Below are 25,464 nucleotides of genomic sequence, written 5' to 3' on the forward strand. Positions count from 1 at the left end.
GTTGTGAAACTTGAAAGGGTTCAGAAAAGATTTACAAGGATGTTGCCAGGGTTGGAGAATTTGAGCTATAGGGAGAGACTGAACAGGCTGGGGCTGTTTTCCCTGGAGCGTCGCAGGCTGAGGGGTGACCTTATAGAGGTTTACAAAATTGAGGGGCATGGATAGGGTAAATAGGCAAAGTCCTTTCCCTGAGGTGGGGAGTCCAGAACTAGAGGGCATAGGTTTAGGGTGAGAGGGGAAAGATATAAAAGAGACCTTGGGGCAACCTTTTCACGCAGAGGGTGGTACGTGTATGGAATGAGCTACCAGAGGAAGTGTTGGAGGCTGGTACAATTGCAACACTTAAGAGGCATTTCGTCGGGTATATGAATAGAAAGGGTTTGGAGGGATATGGGCCGGGTGCTGGCAGGTGGGACTAGATTGGGTTGGGATATCTGGTCGGCATGGACAGTGTTGGATCGAAGGGTCTGTTTCCATGCTGTACATCTCTATGACTCTACGTGACCAAGTTGATTGATTGGGGGAAGGGCTATAGATGTCACATACATGGACTTCAGCAAGGCGTTTGATAAAGTTCCCTCTGGTAGGCTGATGGAGAAAGTGAAGTTGCATTGGGTTCTGGGTGTACTAGCTAGGTGGTTAGAGAACTGGCTGGGCAGCAGGAGATAGAGAGTAGTAGTGGAAGGGAGTTTCTCAAAATGGAGAACTGACCAGTGGTGTTTCACAGGGATCTGAGTTGGGATCACTGTCGTTTTGTGATATACATAAATGATCTGGAAGAAGGTATAGGTGGTCTGATTAGCAAGTTTGCAGATGACGCTAAGATTGGTGGAGTAGCAGATAGTGAAGAGGCCTGTTGGAGAATGCAGCAGAATATAGTTTGGAGAGTTGGATGGAAAAATGACAGATGGAGTTTAGTCTGGTCAAATGTGAAGTGATCCATTTTGGAAGATCCAATTCAAAGTGAACTGTACTGTAAATGGAAAAGCCCTGGGGAAAATTGACGTACAGAGAGATCAGGGTGTTCAGACCCACTGTACCCTGAAGGTGGCAACACAGGTTGAAAGAGTGGTCAAGATGACATACGGCATGCTTTCCTTCATTGGACGTGATATTGAGTACAAGAGTTTGCAGGTCTTGTTACAATTGTATCGGACTTTGGTTCGGCCACGTTTGGAATACTGCATACGGTTCTGGTTGCCACATTACCAAAAGGATGTGGATGCTTTGGAGAGGGTGCAGAGGAGGTTCACCAGGATGTTGCCTGGTATGGAGGGCACTAGCTTTGAAGAGAGGTTGATTAGATTCGGATTATTTTCTTTACAAAGACAGAGGTTGAGGGGGACCTGATTGAGGTCGACAAAATCATGAGAGGTATAGACAGGGTGGATAGCAAGAAGCTTTTTCCCAGAGTGGCGGACTCAATTACGAGAAATCATGAGTTAAAGGTGAGAGGGAAAAGTTTAAAGGAGATATGCGTGGAAAGTTCTTTACACAGAGGGTGGTGGGCGTCTGGACAGCGTTGCCAGCGGAGGTGGTCGAGGCAAGAACGATAGTGTAATTTCAGATGTATCTAGACAAATGCATGAATGAGCAGGGAGCAGAGGGATATAGATCCTTGAGAAAATAGGTGACACGTTTAGATAGAGGATCTGGATTGGCGCAGGCTGGAGAGCCGTGGGGCCTGTTCCTGTGCTGTAACTTGCTTTGTTATTGTTCTTGGAAACGGACCCTAATCCTTCCTTGTGCCTACCTCTGCCAATCTAGCTGCCCCAATCAACATGAAGATTGCAGACACATGTGAATAATGCGCTACATTATTTTTACATGCCTTTGTTAGCTCTTGATTTATACTAATTCTAACTGAACGGTTATTGTGAAAGGACCTATAGAACACTCTTTCCAGTGTTGCCATCCCCTTGTTACTTTTTAAACTCCACGCATATGGGTTCTAATGTTCTGATTCAAATATTTTCTGGCTCTATTACATACTTCATCCGTTCTTAACAATACCACTCCACCTCCCATTTTTCCCTATTTGTTCTTTCCAAAGGTCACATGTCCCTGAATACTGAGCTCTCATTAGATCTCTTTGTAACCGAATCTCTGTATTAGCTATTAGACCATAACTAATTATATATATTTATGCCATTAATTTATTTTGTTATTCAATTGAAGAGCCATTCATTAATTTATTTTGTTATTCAAGTAAAGAGCCATTCATTTTGCCTTGTTAGCATATTCACCCTCCCAATACCATCTCAGGACTGTTGTTTTTCTATGTTGCGCACTCTGTGTCTTCCTTTCTCACTCTGGGACTAGTTATTTAAAGAGCTGATCTGTAATGCTGCTATATCTTCACTCTGTTTCCCTTCTCCCAAGCTCTCCTTCCCGCTCATTTAGCTTAAAGTTAAGTCTTTAACTTATTTAATTTGACAGGACACTCATCCCAGGTAGTGCTTGAGATCATTATTAGCAGAAGTTGTAAAGTGCTTCATAACTATGTAAAGCACAGACTGAGTGCTTGGCCCATGTGTGTTCAAACGTGAGAATGTGGACCTTTAGCAACTTGAAATATATAAGATTCTTTGGGAACGGTTGTTTTCCTTTGTGAAAGAGTCTCGGGCCAGAGGGTGTAACTCAGTAAGGGGTCACCCATTTAAAGACCGAGATGAGGAGGAATGCTTTTCTAAATCTGTGGTGAATCTATCGACATCTTGATTGCAGAGAGCTGTCGAGGCTCGATCGTTAAACATATACAAGGCTGTGAGAGACAATTTTTTTAATCAGCAAAAGAACCAATAATTGGGGTAACTTAGGAAAGTGAAGTTGAGGATTATCAGATCCGTCTTTGAATGGTAGAACAGACTCAGTGGGTGGAATGGCTGACTTAGTGTCATAAAAATATACAGTGTGGAAACAGAGCCTTCAGTGCAACTCGTCCATGCTGACCTGATAACCTAAATTAGTCTGGACACATTTGCCAGCATTTGGCCCATATCCCTCTGAACCCTTCTTATTTATATAGACATCCAAATGTCTTTTAAATGTTGTAATTATATCAGCCTCCACCATTTCCTCTGGCAACTCATTCCATACACATGAAAATGTTGCCCCTATGGTCCCTTTTAAATCTTTCCCCTTTCACCTTAAACCTATACACTTCTGTTTTGGACTTCGCTACCCTGGGGAAGTGATTTTGTCTCTTTACCCTATCCATTCTCCTCAGCCTCCGATGCTCTCAGGAAGATAACCCTAGCCTATTCAGCCTTTCCCCAAAGCTCAAACCCTCCAATTCTGCCAACATCCTTGTAAATTTTCTCTGAACCTTTTCAAGTTTCACAACATTCTCCCAATAGGAGGGAGACCAGAATTGTACACAGTATTCCAAAAGTGGTCTAACCAATGTCCTGTGCGGCAACATGACCTCCCTACTCCTGTACTGAATGCACTGACCAATAAAGGCAAGCATACCAAACACCATCTTCACCACCTTGTTGTACCTACGACTCCACTTTCAAGGAACTATGACCTGCATTCTAAGGTTTCTTTGTTCAACCACACTCCCCAGGACCTTACTGTTAAGTGTGGAAGTCATGTTCTGATTTGCCTTTCTAAAATGCAGCAACTCACATTTGTCTAAATTAAACTCCATCTGCCACATCTGATCAAGAGCCTATTGTACTCTGAGGGAACCTTCTTTGCTGTCCACCACACCTCCAATTTTGGTGTCATATGCAAACTTACTTACCAAAGCTCCTATGTTCACATGCAAATCCACCACTGATCCTCTTTACACTCCGCTGGTTCACAGTCTGAAAAGCCACCCTGCATCACCACCCTTTGTCTTCTACCATCAAGCCATTCTGTATCCAAGTAACTAGTTCTCCCTCTCTTCCATGTGATTTAATCTTGCTAACCCTCCACCACCACCCTCTGTCTTCTACCTTTGAGTCGGTTCTGTATCCAAATGGCTAGTTCTCCCTGTATTCCATGAGACCTAACCTTGCTCACCAGTATCCCATGGGGAACCTTGTCGAATGCCTTACTGAAATTCATATAGATCACATCTACTGCTCTGCCCTCATCAATTCGTTACTACTTCAAAAAACTCAATCAAGTTTGTGAGAAATGATTTCCCATGCATAAAGCCAAGCTGACTCTCCCTAATCAGTCCTTGCCTTTCCAAATACATGTAAATCCTGTCCCTCCAAATTCCCTCCAACAACTTGCCTCTCATTGATGTCAGGTTCCACGGTCTATAGCTCCTTTGCTTTTCCTTACCAACTTTCTTAAATAGTTCTGCTCCTCAGTCTTATAGTCTAATGCTGTTGGAAGCATGACCAATAAATACTGTTTCACATTGTAATGGTTTGAAATGTCACCTTGCAAGAGCAATAACTGGAAATTAATATCTCGTTGTTACTTGGAAAACTCAGGATTTACTGTTCTGAATCTATACAGAGGTTGAAACATGGAAGCATGCTCTGTTCAACCACTGTCAGTATTTACTTTCCATGCAAGCAAATGGTTTCAATTTCATTTACTTAATTTGTTTCCATATCTTTTAGTTCTCTTCCCTTTGTTTATGGTATAGAGTCACAGAGATGTACAACATGGCAACAGACCCTTCGGTCCAATTCCTTCATACTGACCAGATATTTACTTCGTCTAGTCCCATTTGCCAGCACTTGGCCCATATTCTTCTAAACCCTTACTATTCATATACCCATGCAGATACCTTTTAAATATTATGTAACTTATGTAATCTTGAATGCAGATATGGTTTTGCCTCGACCAGGAACCATGGAAGTGAATTCCATCGAACCATGTCTCTCTGAATGAAGCAGTGTTACTTGCAATGTATTCTAAATCTCGTTTTGATACATCAATTATTAGACGTAATCAGCTTCGATCAAAGTTGCTGTATCATTTCATAATTGCTATGTGTTTTATTCCATAAAAGAGCCACAATTATAAGTCTGTACGGTTTAAAGTTGAGACTATTTTCAAACCATAACCATGTTTAGATCAATGATATATTCATTCCCTTATGTTGGTTAAGTGATATATACCAAATTTCTAAATATATACAGCAAACCTGATAATCGCTCGGAACCCAAGTTGGACCAGGACTATGCTGGTTGATCAAATATTCTGGAGAATCAAGAGATCCACTTAATCAAGGTACGAACATATACTACAGTAATAGAAACCTAATGCAGGGGAATGCACATCACTGTTATACTTTAATTACAGAACAAATCAGTTAAATAATAATGCAACTTTGCCTAAATAAAACTTACCGGCAAAGAGCCTTCTCACTTGTGCCCTTAACTGATTACGTGATAATACAGTAAACCTTACGGTATTTGAAGTATATCACTTTTGCCAGCTTATCAAGATGGCTGGTTCATAAGGTGCCAGTTAAAACATTTGCTCTAATTTAAAAATACATTTCTTTGGGAAAATCAATTTAATCTTAATTTATTACAGTCTTGAAGTTCCAGCAAAGGCGCTGGAGTGGGAGCTGTGACTATGCTGCTCCTTTATCAAGGTTATGTTGTCCTTGGTTTTTTTTTCAGAGGGGTCATAAATGCAGAAACTCTGGGAAGTCTAGTTTGATGGGGTTAGGGCCAATTTGATTACAGCTAACAGATATTACCTCCGACAAAAGGCTTTCACATTTTATAAAATACACCTGTCTCATGAAAGGGTAGTGGCCAGTTCTCCAACTCACTTTTTCTCTGGTTTGGTTTGCGTTTTAACAATCTGGCTGTTCAAAGAAAGCAGTTAGTCACATTTTGAGGCCGCTGATCAAAGATCAGGAGTACCCTAGAACTCTGAGGGAATCTAGGGATGTGATTGCTGGGCCTCTTACTGAGATATTTATATTATCAGTAGTCACAGGTGAGGTGCCGGAAGACTGGAGGTTGGCTAATGTGGTGCCAATGTTTAGGAAGGGTGGTAAGGACAAGCTAGGGAACTGTAGACCAGTAAGCCTGACGTCCGTGGTGGGCAAGTTGTTGGAGGGAATCCTGAGGGACAGGATGTACATGTATTTGGAAAGGCAAGGACTGATGAGGGATAGTCAACATGGCTTTATGCGTGGGAAATCATGTCTCACAAACTTGCTTGAGATTTTTGAAGATGTAACAAAGAGGATTGATGAGTTTAGAGTGGTAGACGTGATCTATATGGACTTCAGTAAGGCGTTCGACAAGGTTCCTCATGGGAGACTGATTAGCAAGCTTAGATCTCATGGAATACAGGGAGAACTCGCCGTTTGGACACAGAACTGGCTCAAAGGTAGAAGACAGAGGGTGGTGGTGGAGGGTTGTTTTTCAGACTGGAGGCCTGTGACCGGTGGAGTGCATAAGGATCAGTGCTAGGTCCACTACTTTTCATCATTACACATAAATGATTTGGATGTGAGCATAAGAGGTATAGTTAGTAAGTTTGCAGATGACACCAAAATTGGAGGTGTAGTGGACAGCGAAGAGGGTTACCTCAGATTACAACAGCATCTTGATCAGATGGACCAATGGACTGAGAAGTGGCAGATGGAATTTAATTTAGATAAATGTGAGGTGCTGCATTTTGGGAAAGCAATATTTTAGCTGAACTTATACACTTAATGGTAAGGTCCTAGGGAGTGTTGCTGAACAAAGAGACCTTGGAGTGCACGTTCATAGCTCCTTGAAAGTGGGGTCGCAGGTAGATAGGATAGTCAAGAAGGCGTTTGGTATGCTTTCCTTTATTGGTCAGAGTATTGAGTACAGGAGTTGGGAGGTCATGTTGCAACTGTACAGGACATTGGTTAGGCCACTGTTGGAATATTGCATGCAATTCTGGTCTCCTTCGTATCGGAAAGAAGTTGTGAAACTTGAAAGGGTTCAGAAAAGATTTACAAGGATGTTGCCAGGGTTGGAGAATTTGAGCTATAGGGAGAGATTGAATAGCTGGGGCTGTTTTCCCTGGAGCATCGGATGCTGAGGGGTGACCTTATAGAGGTTTACAAAATTATGAGGGCCATGGATAGGATAAATATACAAAGTCCTTTCCCTGGAGTTGGGGAGTCCAGAACTAGAGGGCATAGGTATAGGGTGGGAGGGGAAAGATATAAAAGAGACCTTGGGGCAACTTTTTCACGCACAGGGTGGTATGTGTATGGAATGAGCTGCCAGAGGAAGTGGTGGAGGCTGGTACAATTACAGCATTTAAGAGGCATTTGGATGGGTATATGAATAGGAAGGGTTTGGAGGGATATGGGCCGGGTGCTGGCAGGTGGGACTAGATTGGGTTGGGATATCACGACAGCATGGACATGTTGGACCGAAGGGTCTGTTTCTCTATGACTCTATGAAAGGTCAGAAAAGATTTAAAAGGATGTTGCCAGGGTTGGAGGAGTTGAGCTACAGAGAGGCTGAATAGGCTGGGGCTGTAGTCCCTGGAGCGTCAGAGTCTGAGAGGTGACCTTATAGAGGTTTACAAAATTATGAGGGGCATGGATAGGATAAATACACAAAGTCTTTTCCCTGGGGTTCGGCGTGTTCAGAACTAGAGGGCATAGGTTTAGGGTGAGAGGGGAAAGATATAAAAGCGACCTGAGGGGCAACCTTTTCACACAGAGGGTGGTGTGTGTATGGAATGAGCTGCCAGAGGAAGTGGTGGAGGCTGGTACAATTGCAACATTTAAAAGGCATTTGGATGGGTATATGAATAGGAAGGGTTTGGAGGGATATGGGTCAGGTGCTGGCAGGTGGGACTAGATTGGGTTTGAGTATCTTGCCGGCATAGATCCATGCTGTACATGTCTATGACTCTAAACAGCTACATGGAAGAAGGTGTTCCATGCTGAATCTCTAATCTCTCGCTCTCGCTCTCTCCTGTAAGACCCTGTGCTTGATTTTACCTTTTTTGCCAAGGGGTGTTTATGGGGATTGTTGCAGGAATTTGAAACAGCATCATTAAATTGGGATAGTCTAGTTTTCGGATAGGTTAACTTCTTCTATATTCTGTTCTCTTTTGTTTGTGTTGTATTTGATAATCTTGCAAATAAGTTCTCTTTTGTTTAGAACTAAGTGGATGGGCTAGTTGCATCACTCCTGGAATATCCACAATACACCTGCTTAAAACAGCTAGAAAAGTTAGGGTCCAGGCTACTTTCTTGAAATAGTTTGAGTGAGTCTGGCCTGATCTATAACAGAGAACACTGCACTATATAGCCATCTCTCAATGTTTTACACAGCTCTGCAATAAAAAAGGACCACTGTAAAAACAAAAGTAAATTTGGCTATTGTCTTAAATTCTGTTTTACAAAACGTGAAATTTATGATGACGGAAAATTTTAGTCCAGCAGAATAGCAAACTTCAGAACAGTAAACTGAATTTCCATGTGGTAACTCCAGATTAGCTGAACTTGACCAAGCTTGTCATTTGAGTGCCAATCAGAGTGAGATGGAAATGTGTTGCTGGAAAAGCGCAGCAGGTCAGGCAGCATCTAGGGAACAGGAGAATCGACGTTTCGGGCATTAGCCCTTCTTCAGGAATTCCTGAAGAAGGGCTAATGCCCGAAACGTCGATTCTCCTATTCCCTAGATGCTGCCTGACCTGCTGCGCTTTTCCAGCAACACATTTCCATCTCTGATCTCCAGCATCTGCAGACCTCACTTTCTCCTGCCAATCAGAGTGAGGCTAGACCGGAGAGGAGTACAAAATCAGTGTTTCATAAACCGTCATTTGACGTTAACATCCTCGTGTGTAAAGATATTTAAAGCCTTCAATTATGACTAAACCTTTGAGAAATTTAAAATGCTGTCAATCAGAGGGAATGTGAAGTTAATACATTGAGTGGAGAATTGGTGTGAAGTAGAAAGTGGGCATTGCAAATCATTGGGAGTTGCAAGGCAGTGGGAGATTCCATTGGTGAGGTTGTCCAACATTACGACACAAAGTGAACTGTTCAACAAGCAAACATTTTCTCTAGCAAGGAACAGGATGAGAATGGCACCTTATCCCATCGTTGAAGAAGCTCTGCTAAAGTGGTCCAAGGCAGCCTGAGCAGAGAATATGCCTATGTCTGATCCAATCCTTCAGTAAAGGGTACTTGGCCTGGTAAAGAATCTAGGCCACACAGAAGTTGCTTATAGCAACGTACCCTACGTACACTACAAGCTTTTATCTTTCACAGGCTTTATGGCAACTTCTCAAATGCCTTTCTGCATTTTGTAGTGCCACATGATATGATAGAGAGTATCTTTAATATGAATATTGGAATTTAGCTTCAGAAGGACTATATATAGTCACTCCTACCATTACTATGCTTCTCAGCTATATCTGAAACCAGGACATATTCTCTACCTATCCCATTTGCCAACATTTTGGCTTTAATTAGTGTAATTATACATTGATAAAATACGAATAGGGGATTAGGGGATTTTGACTACCCCAATATCTTTTGGAAGAATCCTAGTATAAAGGGTTTGGATGGGGCAGATTTGAGTAAGGCAGATTTTATTAAAATAAGGCAGGATAAAATATTTTATTAAAATAGACTGGGAAAAGCTATTTGAGGGTAAATCTACAGCAGAACAGTCAGAGTCATTCAAAAAGTTACTGGGTGGGAGTACAGGCCCAACCTGTTACCTTTCGGGAGAAATGTAGGAGCAACGAGCCCGGTGAACCATGCACGTCTAGGAATATTCCCAGTGATGAAGAGTAGGAGGATTCCTGAGTATCCGGTAGGCCATTTTGTCTCCTTTCTTGAAGATTGTGGTGTTTGCAGCATCCCTGAGATTGGCAGGGATTTCTTCTTTTTTGTACTAGATTTCCAGAAACAGTTGGACATGATTAAGCTCTGCTCTTCTGTAAATCTCTCCTGGAATCCTGTCTGCTTTTCCCACTCTTCACATGTGTAATAGAGGTATCAAGTTCGGCCACAGTCAATGGGAATTTAAGATCATCTTTGGGAAGTTGGGGGATTTCCTCAGATATGTCCTCATCAATGATTGTCTCATGTTTTAGGCGTTCTTTAAAGTGTTCCCTCCATTGGAGATTGATGTTTTCTCTGTCACGTTAGGTGCCATCCTTACTATACACCAATTTGAGACCAAGGATATTGGTCTGTATATTACCTTGGTGACACTGAAGAAACTCCAGATGTGGTGCGTGGCAGCAAGGAATTGCAGTTCCTTCGCTTTCTCAATCCACCATTGGTTCTTGATTCTCTAGTTGTTCTTTAACTCTGCTGTTTGAATTCTCTTCACCTCACTGGTGATATTGTTTTGCCAGGCATGGAGAGCTTTCCTCTTCCGGTGGGTAAGATCTTGAATGATATGATTATTCTCTTCAAACAAATCTTTTATTGTTTCCTGGCCTTGTAACCAATGGTTTCTTCACATTGAGATGAGGGTGTCTTCATCTCCTTTTAGATTCCCTGTACTTGAATAAAATTACTACTTTTTGGAAATTTTGATGAAGACTTTGTATATTCACTGGTCTGCTTGGCTCTTCAAACCACTCAACGTTGAGCATGTTTTTGAAATGTTTATTTGTCTTCAGCTGCTTCTGGTAGCGTGATGGATATTGAGGAACAGATGAGCCAGTGGCCTGTCCAGCAATCCATCTGCAATGGTCATTGCTTTGGTACTGAAGACATCCTATAGGTCTCTGAATCGAATGATGATATAATTGATTATGTACCAGTGTTTTGATTATAGATGTGAATTAATGTTTTTGGCAAAATAGTGTGTTGGTGATGCACAATTGGTGTTGCATACAATTAGTGAGCAGGAAAATCTTTTCCAGTGGTTCCTTTCCAGAGTCAGGCACCCTTTCTAACCCTGGCTTTCAAGTCTCCAAGGAGATTAATTTTATATTTCCTGGAGATGTTGGTGAGTTGGTGTCTCGGATGGAGTAAAAGCCGCCTTGGTCTTATCTGTGGCATCAAGGATTGGAGCATAGGTAATCACGACTATTGCAAGTTGTAGATGGAGAGTCATGAGGTGATTGATCATGCTAATAGGGAACTGGGAGAGTCAGTTGGCAAGTGCGCTCTTGATAGTGAATCCAATTCCATGCATCCTGGGTTGATCCTTGGATTTTTTGCTTGAGAAGAAGGTGCAACCACCACCACCTTCCCTCAGTTGTCTGTTGCCTGCTTTTCAAGTCTTCTGCGGGCCAATGAAATCAGTATTGAAGTGCCTTAGATTCACAGGTAACAAAGACAGTTCTTTGTTCTGAATAATTGTTTATGTGTTGTCCATGGGGTTTGTATATTCCAGTTTCCAAGATTGGTTTTCAGAATGCAGGGAGATGAGCCCACTGGATGTGGTTTTCCAGCCAGGTTGGCAATGAAGCACACTATTTTTAGAGCACCTTTACTCTTCCCTTCCTCATGTTGCATGAGCAGAGTGAGGCCTGCTTAGTTATGGAGAAAGCTGCTGAACCACACTCCTGTTCCTCTTCTAAGAGCCAACTGAGCCAACTCCACCCCTCTACATGCAGTCTGAAGCTCGGGACTTTGAGACTTCTGTCACCTCTTGTCGATTGCCACAGGGTTGTGTTTGTGGGTTGTAAATTCCTCAAGGTAGACATCTTGTGTCAGACATCTTTGAACGAGGGAGTGTTGTTGCACATCAGACACATGGTCTTTGACAGAAGCTAGATCCAGTTCCAGTGGCAAGGAAACCTTACTGACTGCGGATCTCCCTGCTGTTGGAACAAATGATGTATGAGTATCTTCTGTCTGGATTGCCATTTGAGTACTTGCTTTGGATTGACTTTGTCTGTCTGGTTCCTCCCCTCCATGGTGGTTCTGAAGCCAGTAGTTGAGAACTCCTGACGGCATCACTGTCAGAATCAGTAGAACACAAACAATATTTGTGGATGATCTATCAGTATGAATGTGAAAGTTAAACTTTGATCAGCTGCAAGTTGATGTTTCAAGCAATTTCAAATGTCCGTAAATTCATGATCATCTTTTATACTTTGAGCACTCCTGAAGAGACAATAGAGATAACATGGAGGGGAATTACCAGCTGCGAGCTAAAAATTTCTAACAATTAGATTCTAAAATTAATTCTATCTCAACCACTTCCTGACAGTGAGTAGCTAAACAACAGTCATAAAGGAATAATGCTAAGATGTTGGCTACACATTATGGCCTGCAAAAGTTCCTATAAATTTATCAAACAAAAGTGTGGCTAAAGTAAACATAGGTCCTTTAGAGGGTGAGAAGGGAGATTTAGTAATTGGATATGAGGAAATGGTCAAGGCATTGAATCATATTTTGTTGGTCTTCACAGTGGAGGACGCTAACAACAAGCCCGCAAATTGACAAAAGATGAAGGTAGGTGAGGACCTGGAAACGATCATTATCATGAGAGGTAGTGTTGGGTAAGCTCATGGAGCTAAGGGTAGATAAGTCTCCTGGCCCAGATTGAATGCGTGCCAGGGCACTAAAAGAGATGGCAGGAGAAATAGCAAATGCATGTGTAGTAATTTTCCAAAATTCACTGGACTCTGGGCCAGTTCCAACAGATTGGAAAGCATCCAATGTGAGCCACAGATTAAAAAGGGAGGGAGACAAAAGATGAAGAATTATAGACCAGTTAGCTTAACTTCTGTGGTGGAGAAAATGCTTGAGTCTCTTATCAAGGAAGAAACAGCAAGGCATCTAGATAGAAATTGTCCCCTTGGGCAGATACAGCATGAGTTCATGAAGGGCAAGCCAAGCTTAACTAATCTTTTGGAATTCTATGAAGACATTATGAACTTGGAAAATGGGGACTCAATAGATGTAGTGTATATAGACTTCCAAAAAGCATTCAACAAGGTGCCACACAGAAGGCTGCTGGTTAAGATAAAGATACAAGGCGTTATGGGCAATATATTAACATAAATAGAGGATTGGTTAACCAACAGGAAGCAAAGTGTGGGAGTAAAGGAGTGCTATTCTGGTTGACAATCAGTGACAAGTGGTATGCTTCAGGCATCTGTGTTGGGACTGCAATTATTCACAATTTACATAAATGATTGAGAATTGGGGACCACGTGTAATGTGGATGACACGAAGATGAGTGGTAGAGCAAAGTGTGCGAAGGACTGTGAAACATTGCAAAGGGACTAGATAGTTTTAAGTTAGTGGGCGAAGGTCTGGCAGATGGGGTGCAATGTTAAGAAATGTGAAACCTTTTGGACTATAACATGGTGTTGTGTGATTTTGTGTGAATGTGAAGTCATCCATTTTGGTAGGAATAACAGGGAAAAGGACTATTAATTGAATGGTAAGAATTTTGCAGCACGCCGCTGTGTCGAGGACCTGGGTGTCCTTGTGTATGAATCACAGGAGGTTGGTCTGCAGGTGCCACAGGTTTACGAAGGCAAATAGAATTTTGTCCTTCATTGCTTAAGGGATTAAATTTTTAAAACCTGGTATGTTGCAGCTGTATAGGGTGCTGATGAGGCCAGACCTGGAATACTGCATGCACACTTGGTCTCCTTACTTGAGAAAGGATGTACAAATGCTAGAAGAGGTGCAGAGAAGGTACACCAGATTGATTCTGGAGTTGAGGGGGTTGGCTTATGAGGAGAGACTGAGTAGGCTGGGATTATAGTTTTTGGAATTTTAAAGAATGAGGTGGGGATCTTAGAAATATTATAAAATTATGAAGGGGATAGATAAGATAGAAGTAGAGAGGATGTTTCCACTGGCAGGAGAAATGAGGACAAGGGGGCATTGCTTCAAAATTAGGGGGAAGCAGATTTAGGATTGAATTGAGAAAGAACTTCTTCACCGAGAGGTTTGTGAATCTATGGAATTCCTTGCCCAGAAAAGCGGTTGAGGTTTCCTCAGTAAATGTTTTTAAAGTTAAGATACACATTTTGTGAACAGTAAAGGAATAACGGCTTATGGAGAGTGGATGGGTAAGTGGAGCTGAGTCCACCAAAAGATCAGCCATGATCTTACTGAATGGTGGAGCAGGCTGAAAGGGCCAGATGGTTGACCCTTGCTCCTACTTATGTTATTATTAAGCATTTACAATATTGGACATAATTGTTTGTCACTGGATTTGGGGGGATTTCTTAAAAGAGGTTCAGATTGGTAAGTATTACTTTTTGGATAATTGCAGTTTGACTACCCCATCTATTCAAGAACCACAAAGATACAGTTGTTTTGATGTCACTGGAAATATTGACACAGTTTAATGACACATGACTCTGCAAATCCTCTGAGGTCTGAAGCAACAAAAAAAAATTATGGTGAATAGTTTAAATATAATAATAACATAATGCCAGGATTAAATCTAAGCTGTTCTTCAATATCTGTGCCTTTCTCTTTTGTGCAGTGACTACCTCATCAGATTCCCTCGTGCACCATTTTTGTCTTTGATTTTTGATAATACTTCTGGTAATGAATAATTTGTTCATTCAGACTCTGGCTTAGTGTTGGCATGAATCTGCTAGAAGATGCAAAGACTTATTAGGTGGGCAACTAATTTTTAATGAAAACAATGGGATTTACGGTCATCATATCAGAGCTAATTTTGCATGAATATCTTGCATGTTAAACCTTTTACAAAATGGCGGATGATGTACTTTATGTTTAGACAATTACTGTGATACCTAATCAAAACTATTACAGTTGTTGTCGGACTTGGCTGAATATTAAGATTTAAGTATTTTGTGTGTGGAGCAAGCTTATAAGCACATAAAAAGTTTGGACTCCAAGCCTGACACAATGTTCCCTTTTCTGTCTCCACTTTCAGCATGACTGAGACCAAAGGAAATTATCATAGACTAGCATACTGACATTTTAATAGATAGTATCTGGTATTAGCGTGATATTTTGCTATAGTGTGTGTATGTTTTTGGTACTGGGTTTGTATTTGCATTAGCTAATTGCTTTAAATAGTTTAAAATGTATAAACTTGGGGATGTTAATTTCACTTGGTACTTGGCAACAGATATTTCTAAATTTTGACCGTGTTAGGGAGCAATCCAAGTGATGGTATGAAACAGAAATGTAGTTGTTGTAAGGGACAGTACAGTGAGAAAGATGAGCACTGTTCTCTACATTCAAGAGAGTTCTTTTGACAGCCTGATAGCAGGGTTAATCATGTCTCCTGGGGCCTTCAGAAAACTTTTGAGCAGGAAGGGAGGGACCTGTTGTCATTTGAGACTTTAATCCAGAGACATTGATGTGACCAAGAAAGAGGTCCTTTTGAATGAATGAATGAATGGCAAGAAGGCTAATTTAAAAAACCAGAGTAACGAAGGTAATAATAGCTGGATTACTGAGTCACAAGCAACTTGGAATTGGGCAAATAAAATCAGAGTTGAATGTATTGTTCGAAGATTGGATTAGGAAAATGGGTTTTGATTCATAGAGCTTTAGCAACAGTATCCGGGAAAGAGACATTTGACAGTCATATCAGACTGAATATTAACTTAGTTTATCTCTCCACAGATATTGTCAGATCTGCTGAGCATTTCCAACACTTTGTTTTTATTTTATATTATAAATTATACATGAATGTCTGGGGATAGTAGTTGACCATTTAGCTTCTTGAGCCTGCTCCGTCATTTAAAAAATCGTGGCTTATCTGAATGTTACTGCAACTCCACATTATACATTGCTGATAACATTTTGACTTCTTGCCTCATGACATCTCTGTCATAAAAAAAATTCAAAGATTCCTCTTCCAATGCCTTTTGAGGAAGAGTTCTAAGGAGTCTGCGTGAAAACAAATCACCTCATTGCCTTAAATGGACAACCCCTAAGCCTAGCCTAGTGAACCTTTCCTCAAAATATTCCACTTATTCCTGGGATTGGTCTGGTAAACATTTTCTGAACTGTTAAAACAATGACATCCTTAAATAACAAGACAAGCCCTGTAGATGGTAGTCCAGATATGGTCTTAACAATGCTCTTTATAAATAACATTCTATTCGCTCTTTCAATTGCTGTACCTGGATACTGACTTCTTGCAATTCATTGCGTAGGACATCCTGATCCCTCTACATCTTGGAGCTCTGTAATTTTTCACCATTTGGATAACGTATTTTTTCATTCTTCCTGCCAAAATGGACAATTTCACATTTTTCTTAAATTTTCCTCTATTTGCCAGATCTTTTACCTGCTCACTGAAACTATATATTTTTGTAGCTTCTTTATACTGTCTTCACAACTATCTTTGTTATCTATCTTAGAATCAACAGTAAATTTACCAACCATACCGTTACATTCAAATTGTAAAATAAAATTAGGCCTTAGCACTGATCCGTGTGGCAAGCCACTCATTGCATCTTGCCAACCAGAAAAAGAGCCATTTATACATTGTTTCGAGTTAGCTAGCTAATCTTTTATCCATGCCAGTATGTTACCCCCTACAGTTTGAGCTTTTTACTTTCAGCAATAATCTTTGTGTCTTCTGGAAATCTAAGTACATTATATTGATTGGTTACTTCCATTCACAACATTTACTTCCATGGGAACTTCAACAGATTTAGTGAAATATGATTTCCCTTTCTGCCTCATTGCATGTAGAAACATTCAAAGCATCGCTGTAAAGTCTTTCATAATAGTTGCTCACAACTTCTCTCTGAAAGAATGAAGTTAACTGGTTTGCAGTTTTCTTTCCTTCTGTTTTCTTCCCTTTTTGACATTCATTATTTTCCAATTGGGGGGAGAATACCCGAAATCAGGGAATTTGAGAGAATTAAAATCAACATGTCAATGATCTCACTAGCCACTTCTTTGAAGGTCTTAGAATGAAAATAATTTTGGATCTGAGGTGTTGTAATTTTCTTGAATTCTACCTTCCTTCCCTTTCATCTCCTGATTTTTAATTATTTCTGGGATGCTACCAGTTTCCTATATAGTGAAGAATTCATGTGTGATCTCCTTATTTTTCATAATTTTTCTATAGGAGCAATACTCACTTTAACATGTCTTAAAACATTCATTAAAACCTCTTAGCTTACCAGAAATATAAAAATATATACTTTCTCGTAATCTAATTTTTATTCACCTTTTTTAGCCTTTTTTTGTCTTTTTTAAAGTTTTGTGCCATCTTTTGACCTACCAGCCATTTTTGCACGATAGTATGCTTTTCAAAAAAAAAGTTGATGCTATTCTGTGTTTTCATGAATGTCCCTTAAAGGTCTGAAGGGAGGGAGTGGGGGGATAAGTCATGTGACAGTGTAGAAAGGATCAGAATGCATGAATGCAGTGTATGAAACAAGGTAAATGAGTTTGTAAAGCAGATAGGATGTTAGAACAAAGAAAATTTACAGCACAGGAACAGGCCCTTCGGCCCTCCAAGCCTGAGCCAATCCAAATCCACTGTCTAAACCTGTCGCCCAATTCCTAAGCATCTGTATCCCTCTGCTCCCCACCTACTCATGCATTTGTCCAGATGCACCTTAAATGAATCTATTGTGCCTGCCTCTACTACCTCTGCTGGCAATGCATTCCAGGCACCCACCACCCTCTGTGTAAAGTATTTTCCATGTGTATCCCCCTTAAACATTTCACCCATCACCTTGAACACGTGATCTCTTGTTATTGAATCCCTCACCCCGGGAAAAAGCTTATCTCTATCCACCCTGTCTATACCCTTCATGATTTTGTAAACCTCAATCAGATTCCCCCCTCAATCTCCTTTTTTTCTAATGAAAACAATCCTAACCTACTCAACCTCTCTTCATAGCTAGCAGCTTCCTTGTAAACCTTCTCTGCACTCTTTCCATCCTTTTGGTAATGTGGTGACCAGAACTGTACACAATATTCTAAATACGGCCAAACCAAAGTCTTGTACAATTTTAACATGAGCTGCCAGCTCTTATACTCAATACCCCGTCCAATGAAGGTAAGCCATACCATATGCCACCTTGACCACTCTATCCTCCTGTGCAGCCACTTTCAGGGTACAGTGGATCTCCACTCCCAGATCTCTCTGCTCATCAACTTTTCCCAAGACTCTTCTGTTTACAGTATAGTTTGCTTTAGAATTAGACCTCCCAAGATGCATCACCTCACATTTGCCTGGGTTGAACTCTGTCACTTCTCTGCCCAACTCTCCAGTCTAAATGTATTCTCCGACAGTGCCCTATGCTTTCTGATACACCTCCAATCTTCGTGTCACCTGCAAACTTACTGATCAGACCAACAATGCCCTCTTCCAGATCATTTATGTATATCACAAACAACAATGGTCCCAACACTGACCCCTGTGGAACACCACTGGTCTCCTTTCTCCATTTCGAGAAACTCCCTTCAACTACTGCTCTCTGTCTCCTGTTACTCAACCAGTTCTTTATCTACCTAGCTAGAACACCCTGCACACCATGTGACTTTACGTTCTGCATGGGGAGCCTTATCAAATGCCTTACTAAAGTCTATGTAAATGACATCTACAGCCCTTCCTTCATCTATCAACTTGGTAATTTCCTCAAAGAACTCTGGGAAGGCAGATCTCCTCCACACAAAACCATGTTGCCTCTCACTGATAAGCCCATTCATTTGCAGATATAAATAGATTTTATCCCTCAGTACCTTCTCCATCAACTTTCCCACCATTGACATCAGGATCACTGGTCTGTAGTTACCTGAAATATCTCTACTACCCTTCTTGTACAGGGAGACAACATGACAACCCTCCAGTCCTCTGGCACTTCACCACCTGTGTTTAAAGATGCTACGAAGATATCTGTCAGGGCCCCAGCTATTTCCCCTCTCGCCTCCCTCAGCAACCTGGGATAGATCCCATCCGGTCCTGGGGATTTGTCCACCTTAATATCCTTTAGCCTACTCAACACATCTTCCCTCCTTATGTCAACGTGATCCAGAGTAAACAAACTTCTATCTCTAATCTCAGCATTCATCACACTTCTCTCCTCCGTGAACACTGACGCAAAGTAATCATTGAGAATCTCGCCCATTTTCTCAGATTTGACACACAATCCTTCCTTCCTTATACTTTAGTGGACCAACCCTTTCTGTAGTTACCCTCTTGCTTCTTATGTTGTGGGTTTCACAGATGGCTGCAAGGGCATCAAGGCTGTGAACTAAATATCCAGATACTCATCCTATTGAAAGGGCAAGCATATAGGCAGAGGGAACAGGGTTGCCTTGTTAGTAAAAAATGAAATTAAGTTGATAGCAAAAAGTGATATAGAGTCAGAAGGCACAGAACCTGTATGGGTAGGGTTGAGAAACTACATGTGAAAAAAGACTGATGGAAGTTGTGTGCAGGCCTCCTAGCGGTAGTCAGAATATGAAAAAAATCTGGAGGTAATGTTTTTGTTATTACAGTAATCACAGATGACTTCAAAATGCAGGTGGACTGAGAATATCAGCTTGGGAGTGAATCTCAAGAAAAGGAATTCATGAAATGTCCAAGAGATGGCTAGTTTTGTACAGCTTGTGGTAGAGCCACTTAAGAAGCAATTCTGGATTTGGTATTGAGGCAGACTTGATGAAGGAGCTTAATGGAAGGAGTCCCTAAGGGCAGTAACCATAATATTATAGAATGCAGTTTGAGAGGGGCAAGATTAAATCAGATGTAATGATATTGCTATTGAGTAAAGATAATTACAAAGACATGAGGCAGGAACTGGCCGGAGTTGATTTGAAGTGGAGCTGGGCAGGGAAGACAGTGAAGCAGCACTGGCAGGAGTTTCTGGGTGTAATTAGGCACAGCAGAAAGTCATCCCAAGGAAGAAAAAACATATTAAGGGGAGCATGAGGCAACCATGGTTGACTAGGAAGGTTGGGGATAGCACAAAAGCAAAAGGAAAAGCATATAATGTGGTGAAAATTAATGGGAAGCTAGAGTTAGGAAGTCTTTAAGAACTAACAGATAAGGAAAGAGAAGATGAAATATGAGTTTAACCTAGCTCATAATATGAAAAAAAGACTTTTTAGATATCTGCAAGGTAAGAGAGAGGCAAGAATGTACATTAGACTGGTATAAGATGAGGCTGGACAAGTAGTAAAGGGGAACAAAGAAATGGCAGAGGAACTGAATAGGTACTTTGCATCAGTTTTCATGGTGGAAGACACCAGCTGCAAAACAGAACTCTGAGAGTCTGAGGGCAGAGTTGAATGTAGTGACCATCAATAAGGTGATGATCCTGGGGAAGCTGAAAAGTCTGAAGGTGAATAACTCACCTGGACCAGATGGACTACACTCCAGAGTTGTGAAGGAGATAGCTGAGGAGATTATAGGGGCATTGGTGAAGATCTTTCAGGAATTACTGGAGTTAGGGAGAGTCCCAAAGGACTGGAAAATGGCTAATGTAACACCTATATTTAAGAAGGGAGGGAGGCAAAAGACAGGAAACTATAGGCTGGTTAGCCTGACGAGATAGTAGGCAATTAAGAAAACAATGACCTATTAGCCGATATTGAAAGATGTTTGGAGTACAAGAGCAAGGCATTTGTCTTACAGTTGAATGAGACTTTTGGTGAGACAGGACCTGGAATATTCTGTGCAATTTTGATCTCTCTATTTGGGGAAGAGCATATTTTCATTGGAAGCAGTGCAGTAGATGTTCACTTGGTTGGCCCCTGGGAAGAGAAGATTCTCTTATGGTGGGAGGCTGAGTAAATTGGATTTGTATTCCCAGGAATTTAGAAGAAAGAGAGGTGCTCCCATTGAAATTACCAAGATTATGAATGGATTTGACAGGGTAAATACTGAGATGTTGATTCTCCTGTCAGGGGAATCAAAACAAGTGATTTTATAATAAGGGATTGATCACTTCGGACTGAGATTAGAAATATCTTTACTCAAAGGTTGAGTCATTGTAATTCTCTATTCCAGAGATTTTAAGTGCACCATTATTGAGACTGAGAGACATGTTTGTTTGCTCAGGATGTTGAGGGCTAAGTGGAGTTGATGCACAAAATCAAACCTAGAATCTTGTATTTGATTTGACTGATGAACAGGCTGAAGAAGTCTGTTGGTGAAATTGTCTATTGTGGACTGGTTTTTGAGAAATTATCATCAGAAGTCAAGAACATTGGCATCTGGTTACATTTACACTGTCCCAGTAGAACCCATAATATGTACAGGGAGTATGCAGACCTGACCATGGCTGATGCTATTGTGGGTGACCATTACAATCAACGAGTATTGATAGCAGAGGCCAAGCCCTTTTATTGTTATGCAATGGGTGTTCTTCACTTTGTTAACTGGACTCTTACAATGGATACTTTTCCCCCTGTTAGCTGACCTTGCCTACTGAATGCTTTCAATATTGTTAAATGGCTCTATGTAATGATTGATTTTCAACCATGTTAACCTATTGCCCTTGCCTCCAGCACCCCATTGTTAACTGGAAGTTCTTATCTGATCCGTCACAATCAGCTGAATGCCTTGTTTCACGAAACTCAGAAACTAACTCTTTCCCTGCCTGCTTATACCTTATACACATTCTCACTGTCACTCAATGGTATCGTGATATGGGAGCTCGCTATCATACTGATGCTTATTCTATTCAGATTTTTAAAATAGAGGAAACTGCATCAAGCAAGTGTCGTCAACCTGCAATTAAGCAGGTCCATAGTTCCAAAGTCCAGTTCCCTCTCCCATACACAATTCAGCACCAACAGCACAAACCATATTTCAGAACCAAGAAACCAAACACTCTATTCTAAAATGTATTGATTGTTAAAAAACTGTATTACTGACAAAAAAATGTCACTTTGAATGGCAAAGTGCTGTTGAAGGGCTATTTGCCCTTCTCCTGCTCGAATTTCTTGTATTTCATTTGCCACAAAAATTTGTTCATGTGAGAGCAAGTTTCTTCTGAATTCCCTGTTTTGATTTCATGGTGACTATCCTTTATTGATTGCCTCTAGTTTCGGTCTTTGATATAAGTGGAAACGTTGGTCTTGCCTACTCTCTCAAATTTTAAAGACCTCTATCAGTTGAAAAGAAAGGAGTTCCAGACTGTTGTTCCTTTTGTGAAATGTATGACCTTGTCATCTGGCATTCCTAGTCATTATGTACTGCTCTTTCAGCCAATTGATAAATCCTTCAAGTATAGCTTCCTTAAAGTCTTTCAGAGTTCCAGAACCCACTGTTCTTTAAGCCCCCATCAACATTTATATCGCCTGTCCCCTGAGACACCCTCTCACCCTTCACTCCAAAGCTTTTCCTGAATTGAAATTTTAAGTTCAGGACATCAGCCTATTTCAGAACCCTGCCGCTTTAAGAGAGGTTGAGGATATTTTCAACTCAAAATTTTGAGATTGCTTCAAATCACAACTGAGAGATTTTAAGCATGTAGAGTTTGAACGATTTCTCAACATTGCGTATCTGTGTCGTTGGTAGAAATTTCCATTATATGTCAGAGCTCGATGATAGAAATGTTTGTACACTCATCCTGTATGGATTTCAAAGAGTTTTTACTTTTAGTGGTGATTTTGAAAAAAAAAAGAGATTTAATGATCAAAGCATTATTTGAAGGGGCAATAACTGAAAAGAACTATTCTTATGAAAGTCATGAACTGTTTAGACAGATGATACTTGTAAGAATATATTTGTATGCAAACTGGGACTGTTATTTCATTGGTTTGAAAATAAAGTGAAAGGTTTGAGGTCATTTCTGCTTTTTTAGATTGTTTACACTGGCAAATTCATTAACCGTACAAAAAAATAGGTATTTTCCCTTCCTTCATTCCTGGGACAGAATAGAAGCTTTGCACTTTCCAACTTCTGATTTTACGTCATTTAATGACTTGTATCACTACAACATTGTTAATGTAATACAATTGTCATGAGAGTGTTATCTAGTACATTTGACGTTTAGCAGCAGGAGAAATGTTAGGGAAATGGTTAAATGCATAGTCAAAGAGAAGACCAGGAGTGCAGAAAGGGCATGGACTATTGGAGTGTATTCTACAGCTGTGGTCCAGGTAGCTCAAGGCCATTGACAATAGAGCAATTATAATCTGAATATTGTTGAAAAGAAATGCTACTCTTAAGTTTTCCTTTTGCATTCAATGGGACAAACACGAATGGGACAAATGTCAAACTACCGCAGCTTATGTTGCAGGAGAGAACGATACTGATTAGCTGATTTATTGCCATGGAGGAAGCAACGGGGAACTGTGGAGTCCCGAGTAATTCAATAAAGACACAAGGCTTGAATACATTTTATTTTGTTTACTATGAATTAAAATCTAGGATGACCATAGGCCAGAATGAAATTAGTGCAGATATTTCAACTGTGATAGAGCTTGAAGGAGGGTGTTGAGATAGGCAAGCTTGCTATGAAAACATTTGAAAATAATGATTTTTAAAAATTGAGATGTTGTTTAACTGAGAGCCAACATAGGTCATTGAGCATTGGAATGATGGAATGAAAATGATTTACCATGAGTAAGAAGGTGAGGGGCAAAATATTGGATGACTATAGATCTTGGAGGATAGAATATGGGAGGCCAAATCACTCTCGTCTCTATGTGAGTCTAAGCTGTGTCCACTAGCTGTCACTATTCTCCTATTTTACTCCACAATTTGCACAAAAGTTTTCTCAAAAAAACAAATTTTTCTCTTTAGTTGCTGAAGTTTTCCAATGTAAGAGTTTTATTAAAGTAAATTAAAACAATTTATAAATTTCAAAATATGTGATTACATTTAACAGTTGATTTGCCTTTGTAACTTAATGTCTTCACCAAAGCATCTAGTAATAAACATTAGCCTTTCCAAAAGTTTGTGCTTGGGCTTGTTTTTTTTTCTGGAACTGTGATGCGAGTAATTTATTTCAGATTGAGCAGTGAGACTGCAATATACTCAATTTTACTGCAAGCATCACTGTCATTCAGTAGGAGAACCTCTTTACTTCAATTTCTGTTCATTGGCTTTTCAAAATTATTGACCAAGTCCAATGTTAATGTAAATTAGACGGTTTTCTTTCGCTCCAGTTGTGTTGGGGGTAAAAATTTGTTTGCATTTTGTTTGAATCATTGCAAAATATATTGTATTGCCACAAATTAAGCGATCCTGTATAATCTGGACGAGAAGGTTTGTTTTCCTTAATTTATCTGTATATTTGCTCTCCGAATCAAGTATGCAACTTGGAGAACAGAGATACAATGGCAATGGTCCTGTGTACAACTCGGTGAGTGGAGGGAGCCGAAAGAGGTGAATGTTAGTCAGACCTGATTGTGAGAGAAAAAATATTGCCTTTATTGTTCTTTGAAGAATGTGGGTGTAATGTTGAAGCTTAGTTTGGAGTTTGTGGCAAAGTAATTGGAATAATTTGCGTAGTTTAAAACTAGAGGAAGGACTCTATCATGGTCCTTGCAGAACTTTGTGGTAGAAAGCAGACAGCTTAACTACTTGGCTTGAAAAGAGCTGGACAGAAAGTGTAGGAGAGCGTAGTCTGCCGAAGTCTAAAGCCACTGCAGAGTGTACAGTAACATACATTTAAATAAAATTGTAGGTTAGACTAGCCAAAAGCTAATGGAATAAATGTTGCACCTTGGAGAAAACTGAAACACACTGCAGAATTAAAGTAAATTCTGGAGGATTGTGGCAACTTGGGTTGAGCTCTAGAGAAGTGAATGCATCTTCAAGTTTGTTGTAATGTATTCTTGGTGAGGAAATAAAAATTAGACTTGAATTCATAGCCTAAATAAATATAAACTTGTTGAGTTAATGGTGTTTGCTTTGTTATTGTTTTGACATGTTCAGTCAGTTAATTACTGGGTACACAGATTTCTTCTGTAAATCTTAACTGTTGATACCTATATCAAGCTTTTAACAAGTGTCACTGATGTTGTGCATATGGACCTTTTAAAAGGCACTTGATTAAGTTTTTCTTCTTTGGTAGTCCCTCATGACTTAGGATGACTTTCTTCTACTTTGTAGTTTTTGGTCCTGCAGTGACAGAACCATTTAATTCTGGATCCAAACACACTGCCACAAATGGGACATGTAGTGTTGTTTAAGGCAGGTGGATAGGATACTCAGGTTTTCACATTCTTCTGCTTTTTGTGCTTGGCCTATTAGAGATGCTTAAGATACTTGGCAACTTTGCAGATATTTTCTCTCCATTTTGGGTAAGAGATTCCCACAAGTCTGGGGTTAATATACTTTTTCAGAGAAGCTTTCAGGATAGCCTGGGAGGATTGTAATCATTTATTGTGATGGAGTTGAGAGTGCAGAGCTTGTTTGCAGATTCATGTCAGGAATGTGGACAGTGTGACCCAATGTAACGATTTGACAGTAACTAGTGCCTCACTGCAGGTGATATTGGTCTGAGGAAGGACATCGATATTGGACTGCATACTAAAATACCATAGGATTTGCAGAATTAAAGGTCTTGGGATTTAAAGGGACTGTGAGCTGATGGATGCAAAAGGGGGGAAAAAGGGGAAAAAATGAAAAGTTTCCATATGTAATGCTGATTGTCACCACTTTTGTTCAAAACACTTGACAG

At 40.3% G+C, this 25,464-nt stretch overlaps 1 protein-coding gene across 2 annotated transcripts in view; it reads left to right on the forward strand.

Moving 5' to 3' along the window:
• Positions 1 to 25,464, forward strand: part of fryl (furry homolog, like) — a 474,538-nt gene that overhangs the window by 11,105 nt on the left and 437,969 nt on the right. Inside the window, exon 2 of one of the 2 annotated variants that reach the window (XM_043691269.1) lies at positions 5,097 to 5,187. The exons of the other annotated variant lie outside the window; for it this stretch is intronic. The gene's annotated coding sequence lies outside the window, so the exon portion shown is untranslated. The remainder of the gene's footprint in view (positions 1 to 5,096; positions 5,188 to 25,464) is intronic. 2 annotated transcript variants of the gene reach the window in all.

This window comes from Chiloscyllium plagiosum, chromosome 1, assembly GCF_004010195.1.
Source record: "Chiloscyllium plagiosum isolate BGI_BamShark_2017 chromosome 1, ASM401019v2, whole genome shotgun sequence".
Taxonomy (NCBI): Eukaryota; Metazoa; Chordata; class Chondrichthyes; order Orectolobiformes; family Hemiscylliidae; genus Chiloscyllium; species Chiloscyllium plagiosum.